The sequence below is a fragment of the Piliocolobus tephrosceles genome, chromosome 1 (assembly GCF_002776525.5).
Source record: "Piliocolobus tephrosceles isolate RC106 chromosome 1, ASM277652v3, whole genome shotgun sequence".
Lineage (NCBI taxonomy): Eukaryota > Metazoa > Chordata > Mammalia > Primates > Cercopithecidae > Piliocolobus > Piliocolobus tephrosceles.
This window is the reverse complement of record NC_045434.1, coordinates 78,412,572-78,437,210: the sequence shown is the minus strand read 5'-3', so window position 1 is coordinate 78,437,210 and position 24,639 is coordinate 78,412,572.

Genomic DNA, 24,639 nt, shown 5'->3' with positions numbered 1-24,639 from the left:
AATAATAATAATAATAATAATAATAATAATAATAATAATAATAATAATTACTCTTTAATAACAAGCCTTTAAATTGTGCAAAGTCAGGTCTCAGCACGAGAGTCCCTTCCACAGATTGCCTATTACCAACCAATCTAACAGTTCTCACATGGCACACTAAATTCTTTCTACACTCTTAGCCTGTTTTATTTTCTTTATAGCATTTACCACTCTCTGAAAGTATCTTATTGTTTTATTAGTTAATTACCTGCTTCCCCCTTTATAAGGACAAGTCTTACTGATTGTTATAAGCCTAGGACTTAGAAGAGCAGCTAGAATGTAGAAGGAAATTGGGGAATACTTGTTGAATGAATGAATAAACGAATATCCTCACTCCATCTACTAATGAATCACTCTCCATAGTGCTATTCAAATCTACTTATTCAAAATCATCAGAGATTTCTCTATCACACATGCTACAATTCAATCACATGAGGCTGCTTAAGAATTACAGATAATATGTGTAAACTACCTAGCACAGGGCCAGGCACATAGCAGGCACAAAATGCAAGCTACTATAATAATTACTTAAGGAGTAAGAAATATTTACCTGCTCCCAAGACCTTAGGGCTATTCTGAACACTATGAAATGTAATTAGTAAAGAAAATTAAATTATGTATTGATAACAACCATTATATTAGGTGCTGAGGTTAGAGATCCACGTTATAAGCTAGTATTCATTTATAACCTACTCAAGTTAAAACCCACATGAAAGTTAAATATGTATTGAATAACTGAAGAAGCATTTGCTTAACAGGATGGTATAATAATAATTGTTATGCAATTGTTATAACTAACATTTATGGAATTCCAGCTTTGTGAAAGTACTTTATACACAGGATCTCATTTAATTTTCGTATCACCATAGGAATTATTACAATCCCGCTTTTATAGATGATGAAAAAAATTGAGGGAGGCGATGTCATTTGAGAGGTCACAGAGATGGAAAAGGAATGAGTTTGGCAAACTTAAGCACAAATGTCAATAAAGCTCATTCTTTTTAGCTCTTATTTAATGCTGGTATAATAAAATGCTAATTTGTGTGGTGTTGATCATTTTGAACAAAGCATATAAGATATGGTGCTAATTTTTCAAGTTCGGAGGCAGTGAATTTGAGCTACTCTGAGCTGCATAGTTTAGAAGACTGATCAAAGACTGATGCAGCAGTGGAGTTCCACAGGGATTATTCCAGGAGTGTGTTTGGAGGATGGGGAGGGTGATGGTGGAAGGTGGTTCCTGCAGTGCAATATACTACACTTCTCCCATTACGTCTACAACAGTACTGATTTCCCCTAGGGCAACGAAAGTCAGGTGCATGGTTTAGAGCTATTATGTAGAGAAATGAGAGCTTATTGCAAAATACAGTTTAGGAAAGACCCTTTCATGTTCTTTAGCAGGTGTGCACATTCTCTGTCATGTGCTTAATGCCTGACAGAAATACAAGTTCTCTTTCACATTAGAACTTACTGGCCTATGGTCTTGAGTAGTCAGCCTTTACAGACTTGGCTCTGAACTTTTGCCTGACACTATGTTTGAAAGACTTATTAATTGAATAACAGAAAGCTTGTTATTTCAACCTCCTTTTGAAAACGGGGAAGGAGCATGGGGAAGATGTGAATACCTTTGAAAGGAGTAAAAATAAAATAGAGATGTGACATCGGAAAGGCTAATTTGTAAAGTGCTCTTCATAGAGTTTCCAGACTAACTGAGATTCTGATGCCACATTGTAGACACTGAATTTTTGTTTGCTGGAAATAATTTATTCACATAAGTGTGACAAAATCTTCCTCCTTAGAACAAAAACATGTCTGAGAAGGCCTGCGGCTTAGTTAGGATGGTAATTTTTACTTTGTATGAGCATGGCAAGAATTTGCAAATGTTGACACATCGTGACATTTTCGCTGAAAGTCAATTAATAGGGAAAAACAAATATATAAGTTGTTTTGGTGATTATCAACTGGTTGGTATTGGAGTGGATCAGTTTAAAATCTTCAGCCTTAGATTATGCTGAAAACAGTTAATCATGTCTATTGGTTAGAAGGGTTAGAAGCATTCAGAATGTGTGTTTGTGTATGGCTGAGTCAGAGGTGGAAGACAGAGCACAGGGAAAAATACGTTAGAAATAGACTTGACAAATCAAGTATTGCCATGCTCAGCTCTGTTAACCCAGAGTGAGAGGAATATCAGCAAGAGGGTAAATTAAAATAACCTTCCTGGTGGTACGCTGTATGTACCTGATTCTCACTGAGAAAAAGAATGACTCGGATTAGGAGTAACTGGAGATTGTGATCCGCAGGAATGAATTATGCTCTCTTCCATCCTTGCCCCCTACCCACCTGCCAAAAAATGAAAGATTGCTTCTGTTAGGTGCTAAATGATCTTCTGAGCCTCAGTCACACTCGTGAGTTAAGTCAAAGCAGCATAAGCAATTTCCTACCTCAGAGATATACAGAATTGAATAAAGTACACTGTCCTTAAAGGGGAAAATGAAACCACAAACCAGTGATTATATTGGAAGCAATCTTTCAGCGTCAAGGAAACTCAACTCCCCAAAATGCACATTTTCCCTTCCTCCCCTATCTCTTTTTCACTATTTAGAACCTATTAGTTCATGAGACAGTATAACAAACTTAAAATTGTCTTGACCCAAGGTGGAAATAAATCCACAATCATTAAAAATGTATACATTTAGCCCATGAGAAAAATTATTTCCCCAACATTCTTTCTGAAGAGAATTGCTTTGCCACAGGGCACAGCCTCCACGCTTGTGGATACAATGTTTCATCTTTGACAAACGTTACCATCCGGTAGGCATCCCTTAAAACCAGCTGTGTATAGTGCAGCAGAAATCTGTACCTCTACCGTCCTCCTCTCTCTTCTACAAGCCTCAATGAATCCCATGTTTGTTTTATTACTGAAAATGATGTTGCTTTCTTACACTAGAGATAAAGACAAATGACATTTGCTCTTCAGTGTGAAATTGGAACTGAAATAGACTCCAGTCTATTTCCTACTGAGTCTTTCTCATCATTATCTAAAAATATTAGTTTTCTTTTTCAATATAAAAGTGTGTGTGTGTGTGTGTGTGTGTGATTCTCACTTAAAATGTCACTGGCTGGATCCATCAGGTCAAAATCTGGACCCCTGGCCCCAACTTTTATTCAGGACAAGGGACAGGGAAAAGCCAGTTCTCTAATTTTCATCATGGTGTAGTAATGCATGTTCCCATGTATGTCCTGAGATTATTCTAATCCTACCTGAAAAGAGCCCTTGGGAACCAGATGGGTATTTATGCCAATCCACGTCCTGCCTAAAATATGTGAAGAGTGGGAGAGTGGTTTCAATTTCATTTTACTGAAAAAAAATTGACATATTCTTTGATTAAGCAGCATAGATGAATTTTCAACCATATATATTGGATTTGAAGAAAAAGTTGGGAAGAGGGTGTGTTCTTTCTCCACGACTTTTGCATGGTCTTAGGGATCTTCTCCACTTGTTTTATTAATCAATAAAGAAATTCCATCTGTACTGTTGGTGACAGGCTGGGTGACTCCCAGTCACTTCTCATGGCCATTTGACTTGGCTGTTCTGTAACTGAGGAAAACACAACAGCAATGGGCTGCCATAGATTTGTGGAAAAGTGTTTAAATTCATCCACAAGGTGCACACTCCAGCTTACACATACAAAGGAATCCCTGTCACAGTCATTCTTGTAACAGCCAATTTATGACATAAGGACAAAGCACAAAAAAGTGTACTGATCCAGGGATCTGATCTAAAAGGCATTCAACAAAGCCCGGTAGCTCCACTGGGGGGCTAGACCGAGAAGAGAAATAACAATCACTGCAGTTTGGTTCTCAGGAAGCACCACCGCTAAGGGAAGTGGGAGAGCACCACATCAAGGGAACACCCTGTGGGACAAAACAATCTGAACAGCAGCCCTTGAGCCCCAGATCATCCCACTGACATAGTCTGCCCAAGTGAGAAGGACAGAAAAAACAATTCTGGTCATATGACAAAAAAGGTTCTTTAACACTCCCAAAAGATCACACCAACTCACCAGCAATGGGCCCAAACCAAGACAACATCTCTGAATTGCCAGAAAGAAAATTCAGAAGGTTGATTATTAAGCTACTCAAGGAGGCATCAGAGAAAAGTGCCTACCAACTTACAGAAATTAAAAACATGTTACAGGATATGGGTGGAAAAAAACCCCAAATAAATAGATAGCATAAATAAAAAAAAAATCATGATTCCTGGAAATGAAAGACACATAGGGAAATGTAAAATACACTGGAAAGTCCCAACAGTAGAATTGATCAAGTAGAAAAAAAGAACTTCAGAGCTAGAAGACGAAGCTATCAAAATGACCCAATTCAGCAAACATAAAGAAGAATATATATATATATATATACACACACACACAAGTCTCAAAAAAATTTGGGATTATGTTAAACAACCAAACCTAAGAATATGTTCCCAAGGGAGAAGAGAAATCTAAAAGTTTGGAAAACTTATTTGAAGAAATAATCAAGGAAAATTTCCCCAGCCTTGCTAGAAACCTAGACAGCCAAATACAAGAAACTCAAAGAACACCTGAGAGATTCATCACAAAAGATCATCGCCTAGGCACAAAGTCATCAGGTTATCTAAAGTCAAGACAAAGGAAAGAATCTTAAGAGCTGTGAAGCAAAAGCATCAGGTAACCTTATAAAGAAAAACCTGTCAGAGTAACAGCAGGTTTCTCAGCAGAAACCCTACAAGCCAGAAGGGATTGGGGTCCTATCTTTAGGCTCCTTAAAGTAAAACAATTATCGGCCAAGAATTTTGAATCTAGTGAAATAAGCTTCATAAATGAAGGAAAGATACATTCTCTTTCAGACAAATGTTGAGAGAATTCGCCACTATCAAACCAGCACTGCAATAACTGCCAAAAGGAGCTCTAAATAGTGAAACAAATCCTTGAAATGCAACAAAATAGAACCTCCTTAAAACATAAATCTCACAGGACCTATAAAACAATAATACAATGAAAAAATGCAAGGTATTCAGGCAACAAATAGCATGATGGGTAAAACAGTACCTCACATCTCCACACTAATGTTGACTATAAATGGACTAAATGCTTCACTTAAAAGATACAGAATGGCAGAACAAATAAGAATTCACCAACCAAGTATCTGTTATCTTCAGGAGACTCACTTAACACAAAGGACTCACATAAACTTAAGGTAAAGGGTTGGAAAAAAATATTCCATGCAAATGGACACCAAAAGCAAGCAGGAGTAGCTATTCTTATATTAGACAAAATAGACTTTAAAGCAACAACAGTTTAAAAAAACAAAAGGGGACTTTATATAATGACAAAAGGACTAGTCCAACAGGAAAGCATCACAGTCCTAGTTATATATGCACCTAACACTGGAGCTCCCAAATTTATACAATTACTACTAGGCCTAAGGAATGGGATAGACAGCAACACAATAGTGGGGGACTTCAATACTCCACTGACAGCACTAATCAGGTCGTCAAGACAGAAAATCAACAAAGAGGCCTGGCATGGTGGCTCATGCCTATAATCCCAGCACTTTGGGAGGCTGAGGTGGGTGGATCACGAGGTCAAGAGTTTGATGCCAACCTGACCAACATGGTGAAATTCTGTCTCTACTAAAAATAAAAAAATTAGCCAGGCATGGTGCTGTGCACCTGTAATCCCAGCTACTTGGGAGGCTGGGGCAGGAGAATCGCTTGAACCCAGGAGGTGGAGGTTGCAGTGAGCCAAGGTTGCGCCACTGCACTCCAGCCTGGGTGATAGAGTGAGACTCTGTCTCAAGAAAAAGAAAAGAAAATCAACGAAGAAACTAAGCTATACTTTAGAACAAATGGATTTAATAGATATTCACAGAATATTCTACCCAACAACTACAGAATATACATTCTATTCATCAGCACATAGAACCTCCTCCAAGATAGACCATATAACAGGCCACAAAATAAGTCTCAATAACTTTAAGAAAATCAAAATTATATCAAGTACTCTCTTAGACCACAGTAGAATAAAATTGGAAATCAACTCCAAAAGGAACCCTCAGAACCATGCAAATACATGGAAATTGAATAACTTGCTCCTGAATGATCATTGTGTCAACAACAATGAAATCAAGATGGAAATTTAAAACTTTTTGAACTGAGCAATAATACTGACACAACCTATCAAAACCCCTGGGATTCAGCAAAGGCAGGGCTAAGAGAAAAGTTCATAGCCTTAAATGCTTACGTCGAAAAGTTTGAAAGAGTAGAAAGAGGCATTCTAAGGTCACACCTCAAAGAACTAGAGGAATAAGAACAAACCAAACCCAAACCCAGCAGAAGAAAAAATAATAATGAAGATTAGAGTAGAACTAAGTGAAACTTAAACAAAATAACAATACACAAGATTAATGAAAGAAAAAGTTGATTTCTTTGAAAAATAAATAAAATTGGTAGTCCCTTAGTGAGATTAACCAAGAAAAGAAGAGAGAAGATCCAATAAGCTCAATTAGAAATGAAATGAGAAATATTATAACCAATACTGCTGAAATACAAAAGATCATTCAAGGCTACGATGAACAGCTTTATGCACACAAACTACAAAACCTAGAGGAGATGGATAAATTTCTGGAAATATAAAAGGCACTCAACCAACAATATATATTGAGAGTATACTCCGTAACAGGTTCTTAAAGTATATCAAGAAACAACACAGGCACCTATGTGCGCATGTGCACACACGCACACACGCAGACACACACAACATAGCCACCTATGCGTGTGTGTGCACACACGCGCGCACACACACACACACATACCTTCCTCACAAAAAAATCCAGGAAAGAGGGATATGAGAGACGGCAGAATTGCTGGAGGAAAACCCTTGAGTGGGCCAAAGGAATTGCCTCTAGATAGGAATAAAAGTTGGTTTTTTTCCCTCTTGAATTCCTTTTGGGATCATTCCACCAGCTTCAACAATTATACATCTCCTTTACTAAAAATAGAGAGGTGGGCCCTCTTTGAACAGCTATCAGTATCACAAAATGGTTGATGACTTATCTTTGTTTATGACATTAATTAAGGAGCTTAGTGGTTATTTCTTGTGAGTGGCAGAAGAAGATATAATGACGGACCAATTAGTTCTATTTTTCAAAGCACCGCATTCACACACCAGCATTCACACACGTAATTGTGTGTTCTGGGTCACAAAATAGACCAGATGGATGTCCTATTAAATTTACCATCTGCAGAGCCTTCCATGATCATCACACCAATGTGAACTCTTATCAAGACTTCTAGAGCTTTTTTTGTAGCACTCATTCAGCATTTGTAATGTGATACTTTGCTTTAGTTGTGTGTATAAATATTAAAAGTTTTCTCCTATTAGATTCAAAGCCCTTGAAAAATAAGAATATAACATTGATTAATACACTCTACAACCCCTTATCTAGTAAATATTCACAGATATATATAGAATAAATGAATGAAGAAAAGAAGAAATACATTTCTATAAAGGTAACGGTGATCATAATTTTGTCAATAATATAAACAAAATCTGCTAAAGGGGCTTGTACAAATAAAATGTGAATTTTATCCATATAAAATTCCTGGTTTTGGCTAAAGAGAAAGTGCCTAGAATGTCTTATTGTCTTGTTTTGCATTTTATTTAAGGAGGATTCACTATTAAAGCACAGTGAGGACAGCTAAGAGCTTTTTATCAAGTTACATTTCAAGCTGATTATTTTCAGCAATTAATGAATTGGGGGGAGGAAGTTCATGGGGAAGGAAATGTGGTAGAGAGGAAATTCTTTAGAGCAATGATTGGCATCAGAAACTGGATTAGATGATCTAAAACAATAACATTTTTCAACAATAGTACTTTTCTTTCAGAATCGTAAATGAATAGTCAATTGGCGAAGTAGGACAAGGGAATTCTCTGAGGTTTCAGAGCCAGTTCTTTCAGCCAGTTACCTGTGGTGTTCATTAATAGTACCTCCTATGTCTGCACATGCAATAAGCACTTACTGAACATTTACTATGTTCCAGACACTGTTATGAGCACTTTTTAAGATGTATGACACATGTAATCACTGCCACAAATGTATGAAGTAGGAACTGTTACTATCCCATGTTACTCATCCGAGAACTAAGGCATAGAGATGTTGCATAACCTGTCTAAAGTTACAAGGCTTGTAAAAGGCAACCAGCCCCTAACAGTCTGACCACTGGCCATACAGGGCCTTAAAGTTTCTGTCAGACTTGCTATTCTAAGCAAGTTAGAACAAGCCTGAGCATTTGGTCATAACCAGTCATTCTCCTTTCTCAAGATCAAACCCCTAGTTAATATTAGGGCAAGAGAAGGAGATCTGAGAAGAATAACCAATAACATAAAATAAAATTTAAAAAATTGAGTAAAGTAGAATAAGATAAATTCATTTATTGAGGCTGTGTAAGTGGGGTGCCCCATTTCTCTCCTGTCCATAAGGGGAGCCTTTTACAGGAGTGGGTGATGACAGAGTCAAGGAAGCCATAGAATGCGTTGTGCACGATTTCCCACAATTTTAGAGGTTGTTAGGTTAGCTAGTTCTGGGCACTTGCAACTAACAAGATTAGAATGTGTGTTTAGTTGTATTTCCCAGGTCTCTGCAGAAAGACTTCTTTCAAGGGAAATGCGATGACCTCAATCTTAAAGCAATCACTTTGTTTAGAAAATATTATTTTCTAATTAGTCAGGCCTCATTCCCATGGCACTCAATAGGAAGGCAGGATCTTCCACACTTGAATAGTGTGTAATGGGGTCTCCATAGGACAAAAGGAGTTTATTACCAGAAGAATGTTAAAGAGAAGGTATGCTGGATAAAGAAAAGCTGTAAATAGCACATAGCCCTTTACATGTATTCCTGGTGAGAAAGGATGAAGGTTTGAACTAAGGGAGAATATAAACAGGAGAAGAGGTGCTCAACATCTTGGTCACGAGGTTAAAGCCAATCAGTAAAGTACAATGAGATCCATGCTAACACCCATTAGAATGGTTAAAATAAAAAAGCTGCAAATAACAAGTATTAGCCAGGATGTGGAGAAAGAGGCTCATACATTGCTGGCAGGAAGGTATAAAATGGTACAGCCACTTTAGAAAAGAGTTTTTCCGTTTCTTAAAAAATTAAACATATATTGATCATACAACCGAGCAATTCTACTCCTGTATATTTACCAAGAGAAATGAAAACATATGCCCACAAAAAGATAGGTACACAAATATTTATAACAGCATTATTTATAATAGCCCCAAACTAGAAACAACCAAAACACCCCATCAATGGATACACAGACAGACAAATTGTGGTATAGCCATATAATGGAATACTATTCAGCAATAAAAAAACAAGATAATGACATACGCTGCAACATAACTGAATCTCAACAACATCACAGAAGTTAGTTCCATAGTTGTCAGAGACTCAGCAGGTGGGGATTAATTGCAACTGTGCTCCAGGGAACTTTTGGGGAAGGGGAAGTGTTCTAAATCGGGATTGTGGGGACTGTTGCACAAATGTATAATTTTACTCAAACTAATCAAACTTTACACTTACGATGGGTAGATTTCTGGTTTTATTTAAATTAGTAGGTTGGTGCAAAAGTTATTGCAGTTTTTGCCATTACTTTTAATGGCAATTTCAGTATTTCAATACAGCTATTCTAAAATGATGTCAAGGGAGAGGTGAGTAAGATGTATTTGAGAGAAGCAGGAAAAGAAGAATATAGAAGATTCCAGACTCAGTGGGTGGTTGTCTGTGAAGGACGAGTGAGAAGAGTTTAAGGTGACTCTGTGGTGATGCTTAACAAATACAAGAATGATATCAAGTTAGTGCTCAAAGAAACAACAGTAAAACTAAGTCTATGTGATCCTCTTCATTACATAAGCAAAGCAACTCTCTTTGTCTAGTCCCTTAAAGGTTTAGGATTGAAAGAGATTTCATGACTTCGTTTTCTTAGCTCTCACTGGAGTCTTGGTTCTTTAAAAGAAACATTTCCAGAACGTCTGATACAAGGAAAACTAAGAGCATGTTAATTCCCAGGCAAGGCTCTGCTAGTAAGGGTTACGTTTTATTTTAGGAGCACAGAGGCTAAGATACCTTTAGAAACCTTGACCCACCAGGGACATAATAAACTTCTTCTTTTTTTAGCCTCTTCCCCGAAGTAATTGAAGCTTCTTCTCACTGTTACACGAGTTAAACAGTACAATATCTCAGGGAGAGAAATTTCTACTTATACATTAGTTAATCCTAACATTTCTTATGATTTAGTTTGGATGAAAGCTAGTTTTCCCTAAGAACACTAGATTTCAAAAAGGATATTCTTCCAAATTTTTGGTTTTTTGTTTAAGAAAAACTCAGTACCTGACTGCTTTTCCCAAAGCTTCCCCAAGTTAATTTTTCATTAGCCTATGGATGAATGTAGTATGACTACAAAGCTACCTAGATGCATTTCTCTACCAACACATTGAAAATAAACTTAGCTTGGAAGATTTTATACAAAATTATTTAGTGCTGTTTGCAAATAAATAGATGATCTATAACCACAGAGTTTTTAAACATTGGGAGAAAAACATTATGTAGGACATAATTTCATATTAATATTCCCTATCACATAAAATCACTACATATTGGCTCTTTTATTAATAGTATATTTCATGCAATTATCTGGAATCATATCATTTTGTTTTGAAATTTATTTTATATTCTGACCAAAAATTAAGGTTGGAAGAAGGAAAAAAACTAAATGTATTACTAGAAGGTATAAAAAGTTCTGTCCTATCCAGATTCATTTTTGAACAAAGGCACACCTTCTGTTTAGGTGGAAATATCCATCTATTCTTCTGAGGTGTTGGAATGCTATGGAACATGGTTATAGCTGGCATAACTACCTGACTTGTTCTTGGCTGGAGGGATCTAGAATCTCCACTTCACCCACCAAGGAGTTACAAGGGTACTTAACTGTTGTGAGCAGAACCAAATTTTGATTCAAGTCACTTACTAGAAATTGAGCAACAACCTTCTCTTCTTAATAGTTTCTACATGAACTCTACAAGGTAAGTCTTCAATGAAGTCCTACCATCTCCATCCATTTTCTTACCAGGCAGCCAGTTATAAGGTCTTGAGAGATAACTATTACTACTTTACACTGGAATTTTCCTAAACAGTTTGTAAACTATTTTCCTATCTGTATGTAACAATTGGCTTTTCTGAATAAGTATAAAAAGACAGAAGGAAGCCCTTTTAAGGTTCCCCAACTTCTCTTCTCTTCATAAATCCATGAATAAGTTACAAATCTTTTTAACTCCTTCAAACATCCAAGAGAAGTGTATCTACCAGTTTAATACACAGGTATCAAGGATAATACAATCTTGTACCCTAAGGAACCATGTAGATGAAAGAGTCTCCAAATGCAATCTCTCTCAGGTGACAAGAAGAACAGAAATTTCCAGGCCACTAAATTTGATGGGAAACTCAAAACGAAGGCTTTTCCCTCTAGTTTACAGAAATAAGACTACAGATATACTTCACTTTAAGAAAATCCAATATACACAGAACTTTATCTAATTCAAGCAATGATTACTCAAATTACGAAATGATTATTTCCTTCACATGGAAAGTTTCCAATAGATATTTGTTACTGATCGTTTCTTGAGAGAGAGGCCGGTTCAAAAGAAGACAGAGAAGTTCAAAGCTGAGATACATAGGAGATTAGACATCACATTACTCATCGAAGATAAATTTGAAGTAAAGATGAAATGCCTCTGAAATTAGACCATGAGCAATTAGAAACACATTTTGATGAATAAAAATGGGATTTGCTGTAACCATTTTATAAAACGAGGCACATCCAGAAGGTCTTCCTTTTTGTAACAGTATCTGCACCATTGCCTGTTGCCTCTCCCCAAACAACTGTTAATAACTTGGTCCCAGGAAAAGCGATACTATATTTCTAGCTTGTGTAGTGGGACCGGTTGCCTAGCATTGCAGTAAATTTTACACAACAGTTGGCAGATGGATCAGACTAGCTCGGCTAAATGAATTAAGCAATCACGTAATACTGCAGGGCATATTAAGGAGGAATGTCCAAATTAGAGCACTCGATACTCCCTTCTCACAGTCCCACTTCCCCCAGTATAATGCTTTGGCTGAGCAGGCTGTAATTTGATATTAAACAAGGTTCTTATTAAGTAGATACAATGAAATAATGCTGAGTTTTTGTTGCATTAGTGGAGTTAAATGCATTTTATTAGCACTCATTAGGAAGAGGAAAAACTTGGAGCTAAGGATTCATTAGCCAAAAGCGGCCCCTGTGAGGCAGAGTGATAGACTGCTTGGGGCCAGAGAACAGGATCCGGGCCACACACAGCAGATTCTGGAAGTGTGTCCTCTCTCCTCCATGACTAAAATGTCTGACAGTTTGGGAAAGAAATGTTAGGTCCAACTGTGGGTCAGCTGAAAATATGCGCTTCTTTCGAGAGCTGTTAATTTGATAAAAGGCAGAAGCCCCCGAAAGAAAGCACAATTATGATTTATATTTTAGATCTGAAAGGAAGTTGTTTACTTTAGGAATTGGGGAAAAAATGCTACCCGCGATTCAATTTTGAAGGACAGATCATGAAAATGGCTTTTATTGTATTTTGTTTTTAGGAGAAAAACACATCTAGTGGAAACATTTATACACAAAATAAACTTTATTTCTCAAGCTTCTCATTAGGAAGCCTCACCACATAAGGAGAAAATCTTCACAATTTAGCCAGTGTGAGTAGTCTGACTCAACTATGGCTTAGGTTCTGCTTCTAAGTGATTTTGCATACTGCCTCTTCAAGTCTTCCTCAGCAGCAACTTATATTTTCTGCTCTTACCAATACTCAAAATACACAGGGGGAAGAGATGGGCCCAAGGGGAGTTAAGTGAAATGCTTACACACACACATGCACACACCCTCATTGCTTTGACATGAACGTTTTTCCCAAAAGTAAAATGAATCATATTTTGAACAGCTATCCTCACTTGATTAAAATTCATTAAACAATTTTGAGATGAATGGTTATGTGATAAATTTTAAATAATCTTGGAAATTCAAATATTGGGAGTTTGATTGTCCTGTTATATCTCTGTGACACAAGCATATGCAGTGGCCAATTCTGTGAAATGTGTCCAGCTACTGGCCTAATATTAACTCTTATTACATTTCTACTCCCAAATTTTTGTCTCTTGGATTCTACTTTCTCACACCTATCATCTGATGGAGATCTACCTCTGGCTTTTCTACAAACCTAGTACATTCCAAACTAACTCCATCATCAACCCTCCCAGGGACCTCCTCTTCTCCCTCTTTTAATGCCACTACCATCCTTGTAATCATTTATGTGTGAAACCTTCACATCCTTATTTTTCTTACCTCTCACATGCAACTTACTTACTAATCGCTTGGATTCAACCTCTGCAACACACTCACATTCATCTTCTCTTTTCCATTATAGTTTTATAAGTCATATCTTCTTCAGTTGTCATTTGGACTATTGCCATGGTCGTAACAATATAAAGGCCTTCCATCTCTATTATTCCCCATTACACTCCGTCATGCACACTGACATCAAATTAATCTTCCAGGAGCACAGTTCCAAAAGATCAGTCTTCTTGCCTAAAATCTTCAGGGCTTTCTATTTTCACAATCCATAAAATGAGCATGATATGATCTATTACAGAATTGTAGAGTTCGAGCAAGATACCACATCAAGCCCTCTACTCAGAAGTTATCACATACATGGTCAGTGTTCAGTAAAGTATTATTTGTTGTCCACACTCTTTCTTTTGACCAAGCTAAACTCTTTATGGCTTTCTGTACATGCCACCCATAAATCACTTTTCTTTACCTGTTCTCATTCAATTCTCCTTGATTGGAATACAGTGCTGTGAACTACTCACATTTCAATTCTTTTCATCCCCTGGGACTCAACACTCTGTGAAATTTATTATCATCTCTGTTCTCAACAATTATGGCACTTCAGTTAGCATTCTTTAGTTATTCTTGTCATTTTCTTATCAGTTTGCTACATGCTGACAGTTAAGTACAGAATTTATATCTATTTTCCATAAATACATTATGGAGCCCTGTGCAATTCAAGGAATCTGTTCTTGCCTCTCTCCTCTAACTTCATCTTATGATCTTATGTCTGTGCAGAAATGGAGTGCAGTGGAACTTGAAATGAAATAGACTTTGTGTTGATAAAGTGGCACTTTATGCTCAGATGCTCACTCTAATGTGCACAAGTCAAGTATATATTTTCTTCCCATTATATCAACTTATATTAGCAGTTCAACATAAACAGCCAAGTCTTCCTTAAAATGTTATAGAAAGTATATTTTGGTTATTGTCTTGTATTTTTTTAAGTCAAGAGATAACTCTAAAAGCCAATTTGTTTTCATGTCCATTTATGTCCCCTTTTAACTGCCTTTTGTGTGGGCATGTGCCAGCCATATCCTCTGTGTGCATGTCATATTACTGTGGTACCTGGAACAGACGTACTCATGAAGATATTCAGACTGTGCTCACTGAGCAATGAAAAACACACTAGAGTTTTCCATTTAAAATCCTTGATTCTGTAAATCTATTTTGTTATTTAGTCTAAAAAACAATGATTGATTTGTATTTACAAAAGGGAGTAATTTGAAAACATGGCAACAGGAAAGTAGTACAAATAGAAGTAACACGAACAAGTTACGCCCTCTGAGTGGTTATTATGACAGGTGTTCTGCTGCTGGTTCTAATGAATCTTCAAAATACCTGTAATAGGTATGCTGGATAAGAAATCTGACTCTTAGAAAGTTTAAAACATTTGAGAAGGAAACAAAACTCATTCTATTGAACAATGAGATGATGTATGGCAAATATGATGATAGAAGAGTAGTATTTAATGACTTGGACAAATGTTTACTAGATAGTGTTATATGAAAACATAAAACTGATTATAAAATGATTCTATGATTCCACAATATATACAAAACATTTTTAAAAAGGAAGGCTGGACAGACAACATACCAAAAAATTTCAAGTGCTTATTTTTGAGTGATGAGACTATATCTACTTAACTTTTTGCTATTATTGTTATTATCATCACATGCTTCAGCATATTTTCTAGGTGTTTGTAAGGATGATAAACTATTTTTGCTATGAAAAAAAGAAATAAGACCAGTTTTTATTTGCTTGTTGCCCACACGTATATATGTGTGATTTTAATTAAGGAAAACATAAGAGGGATTGATGCAGTTTGTATCACCGTAAGTCACTCTAGACCAACACTTTGGTTGTACAGGTAAAATGGTGAAAAATATTCTCAGCCCCAGGCTGATTCTTTTCTAGAAAGGTTCAAGGTTGTGCCTGTCGTGTGTGCCCTTCCATGACTTTTTCCGTAATGGTTTTTAGCCAGAGACTCCCATCCCCCACTACTTTTGCCACAACCCCAGGGAACTCTCAAAGCTGGTGCAGGGAGCTCTGACAGCTCTTTCTAGGCAGGTGACAGGTTCTCAAACATTTCCCTATCTTCCCAGAGTCCCCTTCAACTGTTGCTCCAGATGAGACAGGGTTTCCTGGCCTGTCTCCCTCGTTAAGAGGCAATGTTATACCAGACTCAGTGACACTGAGGTCAGCACTACTAAATGATCAAGTTAGACGGCTAATGGTTCCCTTCCAAGAGTCAGGTCCAAATACAGTTATTTAAAAAAAAGAAAGAAAGAAAGAAAAAGAAAGAAAAGCTTCTGGTGTAATCTTACATGAAAGGTCTAGAAGTTGCTGTATCACACTGAGCAGCAATGCTAGCCATGAGTGCCTGTGGCAAACTGCAACACTTTTATTTCTTTTAATTGTTTTAATACAAAAATTTAAAAGAAAATAAGTTTTATAAACCCCCAACATGGCCAGCATTGCATCCCTAATATAAGTTCCCACAATGAAGAAGAATAAAAGAAGAATAAACCAAAGGTTGAGTCATTGGTATAAAAGCAGACACATAGACCAATGGAACATAAGAGGGAACCCAGAAATAAATTCATAGAATTTCAGTCATTGATTTTTGACAAAGGTGTCAACAATATACAATTGGGAAAAGACATGCTCATCAATCTGTAGTGCTGAGGAAACTGGATATTCATATGCAGAAGAATAAAACTAGACAACTATTTCTTACCATATACAAAAATCAAATCAAAATGAATCAATGACTTAAACATAACACCTGAAGTTACAAAGCTACTAGAGGCCAGGCATGGTGGCTCATGCCCGTAATCCCAGCACTTTGGGAGGCCAAGGTGGGTGGATCATTTGAGGTCAGGAGTTCAAGATTAGCCTGGCCAGTATGGTGAAATCTTGTCTCTACTAAAAATACAAAAATTAGCCATGCATGGTGACATGCATCTACAGTCCCAGCTACTCAGGAGGCTGAGGCAGGGGGAGAATCACTTGAACCCGGGTGGCAGAGGTTGCAGTGAGCTGAGATCGCACCATTGCACTTCACCCTGGGTGACAGAGCTATACTCTGCCAAAAAAAAAAAAAAAAAAAAAAAGCTAGAAGGGCTGGCTGGGTGTGGTGGCTCATGCCTGTAATCTCAACACTTTGGGAGGTCGAGGTGCAGGGATGACCTGAGGTCTGGAGTTTGAGACCAGCCTGGCCAACATGGTGAAACCCATTTCTACCAAAAAATACAAAGATTAGCCAGGCATCGTGGCAAATGCCTGTAGTGCAGCTGCTGGGGAGGCTGAGGCACGAGAATCACTTGAACCTGTGAGGCAGAGGTTGCAATGAGCCGAGATCGTGTCACTGCACTCCAGCCTGGGCAACAAACTGAAAGCTTCTCCCCATCCCCAACCCCCGCTCCAAAAAAAAAAGCTAGTAGAAGAAAACACAGGAGAAACATTTCAGGAATTTGGTCTAGGCAATGATTTTATAGCTAAGTCTTACATAACATAGGCAGAAAAAACAAAAATACACAAATAGAACTATATTAAACTAAGAAGCTTCTGCACATCAAAGGAAGTAATCAAAAGTGAGGAGACAACCTGTAGAATGGGAGATAATATTTGTGAACTACTCATCCAATCAGAAACTAATATCCAGAGTATACAAGGAACGCAACTCACCAGAAAATAATAATCATAATAATCTCATTAAAAAGTGGGCAAATAATCCAAATACGCATTTTTCAAAAGAACACATAAAAAATGACCAATAGGTATATTTTAAAATGCTCAACATCACTGAATCAGAGAAATGCATGTCATCTCACCCCAGTTAGGATGGCTACTACCAAAGTCAAAAAATAACAAATGTTGGCAAATATGTGGAAACAAGGGAATTCTTAAACCCTGTTAGTGAGAATGTAAATTAGTATAGCCATTGTGAAAAATGGTATGCAGGTTTGTCAAAAAACTAGAAACTATCATATGATCCAGCAATCTCACTACTGGATGTCTATTCAAAGGAAAGGAAGTCAGTATATCAAAGAGATACCCACACTCCCGTGTTTATTGTAGCATCATTCACAATAGCCAAGATATGGAATTAACCTAAGTGTTCATCAATGAATGAATGGATAAAGAAAACGTGGTATATGTACACAATGGAATACTATTCAGCCATAAGAAAGAATGAAATCCTGTCATTTGCAGCAACATGGATGGCACTGTGGTCATTATGTTAAGTGAATTAGACTAGGCATGGAAAGACAAATATTACATGTTCTCAGCAAAAATAATTGATCTCATGGAAGTAGACAGTATAATGATGGTTACGTCAGACTGAGAAGGATTGGGGACAATGGGAGATGAAGAGAGGTTGGTTAATAGGTACAAACATACAGTTAGATAGATAAGTTCCACTGTTTAATACTACAGTAGTGTTAATAATAGTTATATAGTTAATAATGTATTATAGTTAATAATAATAATTATTTGTTATATATTTTATAATAGCTAGAAGAGGTTTGAAGTGTTTCCAACACAAAGAAATGATAAATGTTTGAAGCGATGGATATTCCAGTTTCCCCAATTTTATTATTATACACAAAATATAAAATATTATTTACCAATAAAAATAAGAGCTTAGCAACAACAGCAACAAATGGGCTAATAATCTGAATAGATATTTTTCCAAAGAAAATCGTCAATAAACATGTGTAAAGATGCTCAACATCATTCGCCATCAAAGAAATACAAATCAAAATCACAATGAGATGTGACTTCACACCCTCAAGAATGTCTATCATCAAAAAGACATAATGACAAGTGGTGCTAAGAATGTGAAAAATTCAAACTCTCATTTACTACTGATCACAATGTAAACTGGCATAGCCTCTTTGGCAATCAGTTTGGCAGTTCACCAAAGGTTACACATAGAGTTACCATATGACCCAGGAATTCTACTCCTAGGTATATACCTGAGAGAAATGGAAACATATGCTCACACAAAAACTTATACACAAATGTTCATAGCAGTGTTATTCATAAGATCCCAAAAGTGGAAACAACCCAAATGTCCATCAACTGGTGAATAGAAAAATAAAATGTGGCATATCCGTATAATAGAATATTATTAAACAATTAGAAGCAATGAAATACTGATAAGGGCTACAATGTAGATAAATGTTGAAAACATTATGCTAAGTGAAAAATGCCAGTCACAAAAATCTGCATGATTCCATTTATATAACACTTCCAGAATAGGCAAACATATAGAGGTAGAAAGTAGATTACTGGTTGTCTAGGGCATGTAGTTGCAAGAAAATGGCAGTAAATATTAAAGGCTACAGGGTTGCTTTTTGGTGTGATGAAAATTTTCCAAAATGTGTTGTGGAGGTTTCACAAGGAATATCCTTGATGAAGCAGTAAAAACTATTACATTTTATTAAATATTGACCCTCAAATGCAAATTGTAAAAATATATAATAAAGTAAAAGCTATGTATAAAGCACTTCTGCAGCATAGTGAAGTACGATGGTTATTTCAAAGAAAGGCAATTGTGTGATGGAGTTGAAAGAATGGACAAACTGTGGTTATTCAGACTTGTGTACTTGGTAGACAAGTTTTTAGAAAATTAATGAAATGAGGCCATCACTCCAAGTAAATCATTGACAGTATTTGTTGCCAATAATAAAATCTGAGCTTTCAAGAGAAAATTAGAATTTTGGAAAACTTACATCTACCACTGTGAGCTTGGTGACTTCCCAATGCTTAAAGGCTTTTTCTGATGAGATGAGTGAAGATATTCAGGAATGGAATTTTTTTTAAGTTGTATAATGAAATATGGTAACATTTACAATATTTGCCTAAGGTAGCTAATAATTTCCATATGACCAATGCATGATGTTACACAATCTAACATGGGTACAAGATTTGTTTAAAGAGCAAGATTTTTAAAAAGGCATTTAAAGAAATAGAGTACAAAACTTTCATGCATATGATTTCCATTTCCATACTGAAACTAACCTTTGAGAAATTGCTACTTGTCAAGTTTTGGTGTAGTATCAAAGAAGATTGTACACAACCATCTGAGGGGATATTAAAAGACTCCTCTTTTTCAACCACATATCTGTCTGAAGCAAGCTTTATGTTAGCCAAAATATATAGCAACAGATTGAATGCGAAAGAGCATAGGATAATTTATTTGTTTTTTATTAGACCGGGTATTAAAGAGATTTCCAAAAATTATGAAATATGCCATTCTCACATTTTTGATATTAGAAGATGTAACTGTTTTTAATAAAATGCCATTACTTAGCATGTAATGTGTTTAGAATTATTTTAAAATTAATAAATACATAATTTAGAATTTTCTTAGTTTTAATTTCTAATGGTCATCAATATTTTTAGATATAACCAACACAAACAACAGCTTTTTCAGGTCCTCAATAAATTTGAAGATGGTAAAGGAAAGGTTTAAAAACTGCTGCTTCTTGTTGTTTCTGTGTTCCACAGTAACATTCCTTTCAAGCTGCTCACAGGGGCAACTTTCTTGATAACTCACACTTTATAGACTTACTTGACTTCCCTGTCTCACTTCTCCAATCCAAGACCACAATTTCTGGGATTAGCTTCCAAATAAATGACTTATATTAAAATCCTTATCTTGGGATGTACTTTTGGAGAACCCAGATGAAAAGAAGCCCTTCCTCAGAACCCTTGGTTTTTCAATACATAGTTTAACAGCAATTGAGTTTCTTTCTTTTATTTCACAGAGGGGAAACAGAAAGTGAGATAGGTAAAATGACATAACCAGCAGCATACACATTGTTTACCTGACTCAACTGACTCACATCATTTTCATCAGCCACATCCTTCTGAAATCAGTACGGTTCCAAGACCCACTGCATCTATTCATCATTGCCTTTCCCATCACCACCATACAACACTGGAGAATAAGCATACTCATACAACATGTATTCCTTTTCATATTTGTCTCCATATTTGAAATGTCTTTTTTTGCAATATCCTTGGGGATCTAGAGCATGAGACTTCTTTCTGCCTGCAACTCTTGTTTTATCATCAGTAATTTCATAAATTCTAAATCCTGGGGACTCTCCTATACCTGTGAGGTATAGGAAGATAAGGAGATGTGCGCAATATGTCTTCCCCTTAAAATCTGATATACTTCTTGTCATCCAAGATGCATGTGGTACCGTGTTCTAATCTTAGGTAATTTATCCATTGGATTATTTTACTTTCTTTGTTCTTCTAATTTCCCTTTGGACTATACACTGCTTAAGATTTTTAAAGACCAATCTAAGGGTCTTTGTGAGTGAGATAATAAACAGAGAAAAGCATAACCAACCTTAGCTTCTTTTGCTTCTCTGGACTTTTTTTTTTTTTTGGTATTGTTTCATGTGCAGACTCCTGATAGCTAATATTAGGTTGGTGCAAAAGTTATTGGGGCTTTTGTCATTACTTTCAATGGGAAGAACAGCAATAACTTTTGCATCAACCTAATATTTGTTGATCACCCATTCAATGTCATGTTTGTCCTCCATACAGTTTGCAAGGGATGTAGCTGGAATACTTGTCAAGGGTTCTGACTCCAGAGATCATGCCATTAGCCTTTCATTATCAGAATGACTAAGATTCACCAGCCTAGACCCTGCTGCTTTTATTTCTTTAAGCCTGAGTGACCATTCTGATACTTTTCTCAAATTTCAAAAAAAAAAAAAAAATTGGTATTCGATTCTTCCCATCTGGGTAGTTTGGCAGCTAATTTCAGATGGGAAGTTCAGTTGTTTCCAATCTTTGGATTTTCATCCCGATCTGGCAGCGTCACCTAAAAGATTTTTATAAAGTGAACTATTTATGTATTCTAGAATTATTCACTACTAATAAGACAATGTTACAATACTCTTGTCAACTATAAAAAGAATAGAAATTGTTCTTTAATTTAAAAAATGTGAACTGTGTCAACTTTCTTTGGACTTGGTCTTTTAAAGGTGACTTGGGATTAGAGTTCTGAATAGAATAACTATGTTGGAAGCAAACACAATGCTCTCTTTCTACAAGACTTCTCTCAGAAGCCAAGAATTTTATGTGTTCAGTGGAGGTTTATATTATACTCGAGAGTTCACAACAGGCTTCATTGGCATGCCAACCACAGTGTCAGATCTCTCTTTTTTTTTTTTTTTTTTTTTTTTTTTTTTTTTTTTTTTTTTTTTTTTCTTGTGAGCTCAGGGCATTATAAAGAGGAAATAATATACAGTAATTAAAAACTTCTGAGATTCCTGTTTGAAACTTATGGACAAATATTATTTCCTACAATTGGAGCAGAGCATTTTATTTCCAAAAAATGTCTGAAGACAAGCCATTTTTGTTCAGATTAAAAAAAACAACCAGCAAGCATAACCATTTGAGCTACTCTCTGTATCATGCTTTGTCGAGTATACTTAGAACTGCTGAACAGAATACACATGAATATACAGAACGACCCAAGAACTGAGTTGCCTTGGGAATGGGAATTAAGATACATTATTAGTGCATGCTAGGATTGGGATGAAGTGGTCTGTACTTCTTAGTTTTAATGGCAATATTGTGGGTTGGGTTTGGATAAAATCCCCAAGTGAAAGATTCTGCTTCCAAGCTTAACTGAGCACTTTATTTTAATTATTACAATTTTAATTTTAATACACTGTATTTTTTTCCTTCCACTTATAGGTAAAATACTCATTCATTCCCTCTTCATTCTTTTAATAGTTTTGAGTAGCTTCTAGGTGCCAGTTATGGGCTAATTATTGACAAGATAATTTAAACAAGATAGAGTCCTTGCCATTAAAATGCTTACAACTTAGAAAACATATGCTTCTGGAAGAAAATATGAAATGTTTTTAAAAGAATAAGAAAGGAATATTTTAAGAGTAATTCTGGTTTGACTGCCTATAACTGCATAATGTACCATTCTGTGAGGGTGGCTGGAAAGTCACTCACATAGCTGACAATTGGTGCTGGGTGTTGAATGGGAAGCTTACCTGGGGCTATTGGCCAAGGGCCTCAGCTCTTCTCCACGTGGGTCTCTCCAAGGGCTACTTGTGCCTCCTCACAGGGTGCCATCCAGATTCTACAAGGCAGGAAGTAGACATTGATCATCCTTTCAAGATTTCAATTCAGAAGTTTCAGAATATTATTTCTGCCACATTCTGTTGACCAAAGGAAGTCACACGTTTGGCCTAGAATTCAAAGGCAAATATCCACAGAAAAAAAAGAAAAAGAGGAATTGTCAGCGGATGGCTTTGGATGCTAGCAGCCACAAGTGCATTATTAAGGAGTGAAACATGTGTTGGACTTCTAACCTTTTAGAACTGTAAGGACTCATGTGATTAGGTTGGATTCACTAAAATAATCAAGGATAATATCCCCATCTCAAAGTCCTCAACCTTAATTACATCTGCAAAGTTTCTTTTGCATGTAAGGTAAGATAGTCACAGGTCCTAACATTAGTATGGAGAAATCTTTGGGGAAACCATTATTTTGCCTAAATTACTTCCCTTAAAATACAATCAAACCAAAGTTTTCTTCTTTGGGTATTTGAGAGTTACAGTATCACATTTACTTTCTTTGTTTGCCTAGTGCTCTCCCTTCTTCATGCAATTATACAAGTTCATGCATCTCAATTCTACCCTGCTTCAAGGCACAAATTAAATCTGACTGCCTTCATGAAGTTTGCCTCAATTATTTGATTCTTTGTTGATTTTCTTCTCCCTGGAGCTCCTTTCATACCTCATCTATTTTGTCAGGAAATGGTCCTCCTCGTTTCGTATGCATTATTTGGTTCCTCCCAGGATTTATCTGTCCCTTACAGGTACGGGAGGGAACATGCCCCAAAATAGCACCCTGTCCTAGCTCGTCTGTGTTCATGCTTCAAATTAGTAAAAGCTTCCTTACTGATCTCCATGACTTTAGTCTCTTCATATTTAAATCCTTCCTACACATTTCAATTTTAAAATGCTTTCTGAAATGCCCTTCCAGTTATGTCACGTTTCCACTCAACATTTTACAATGTGTCCTATTGCCTTTATACTAAGAATAAAACTCTTTGGTCCTTCAGTCAATGCCCACGTATTCTGTGGTTAGAACCCTTCTCTCCTAACATATAACCTATTCATCACCCAAAATAACATTCTGAAGAGATGTTTTCTCTTGTATCCAAAGAGAGAGACAGAAAGAGAGGGAAGGAATATAAATTATTTGTTATTTCTTTTCCTTTCCTTTCCTTCCTGCCTGCCTTCCTTCCTTCCTCCCTCCCTCCCTCCTACTTAAAATATGGATATCTAGTTGTTCTAGTGCCAGTTTTCAAAACGTTATCCTTTCTTTATTCTCCATTAAGTTACTTTGTATTCTTTGTTGTAAAACAATTTTATGACTCTCTATTCTATTTCACTGATCTATGGCTCTATCCTTATGCCTTAACCACATTGTTATGATTATTATAGCTTTATAATAAAACTTGAGATCCCATGACATAAGAACTCCAACTTTGTTTCTTTTTCAAAACTATTTTAGTCATTTTGTGGCTGGACACAGTAGCTCATGCCTATAATCCCAGCACTTTGGGGAGACTGAAGCGGGAGGATAGCTTGTGGCCAAAACTTCAAGACCAACCTGGCCAACATAGTGAGACCCTATCTCATTAAAACAAACAAACAAAAACTATTTTGGTCATTTTGGGTCTTTTGTACTTCCTTATAAATTCTTAAATCAGCTTAGCAATTCTACCAAAACAGAACACAAACAAATAAGCAAAAACACCTCTTTCTGGGAGTCTGATTGTGATTGCATTGAATCTATAGATCAATTTGAGCGGAATAGACATTTTGATAATATTGAGTCCTTCAACTCATGAGGACTCATTTGTTTGGGTCTTCTAATTTCTTTTTGCCATGTTCTATAGTTTCCAGTGTATGGTCAGCATTTTTTATGTCTGGATTCTGCATTTGCAGAATCAATAAACCACGGATCAAAAATACTTGGAAAAATAGTAATAAAACAGTAAAAAATAGTACACATTGAAA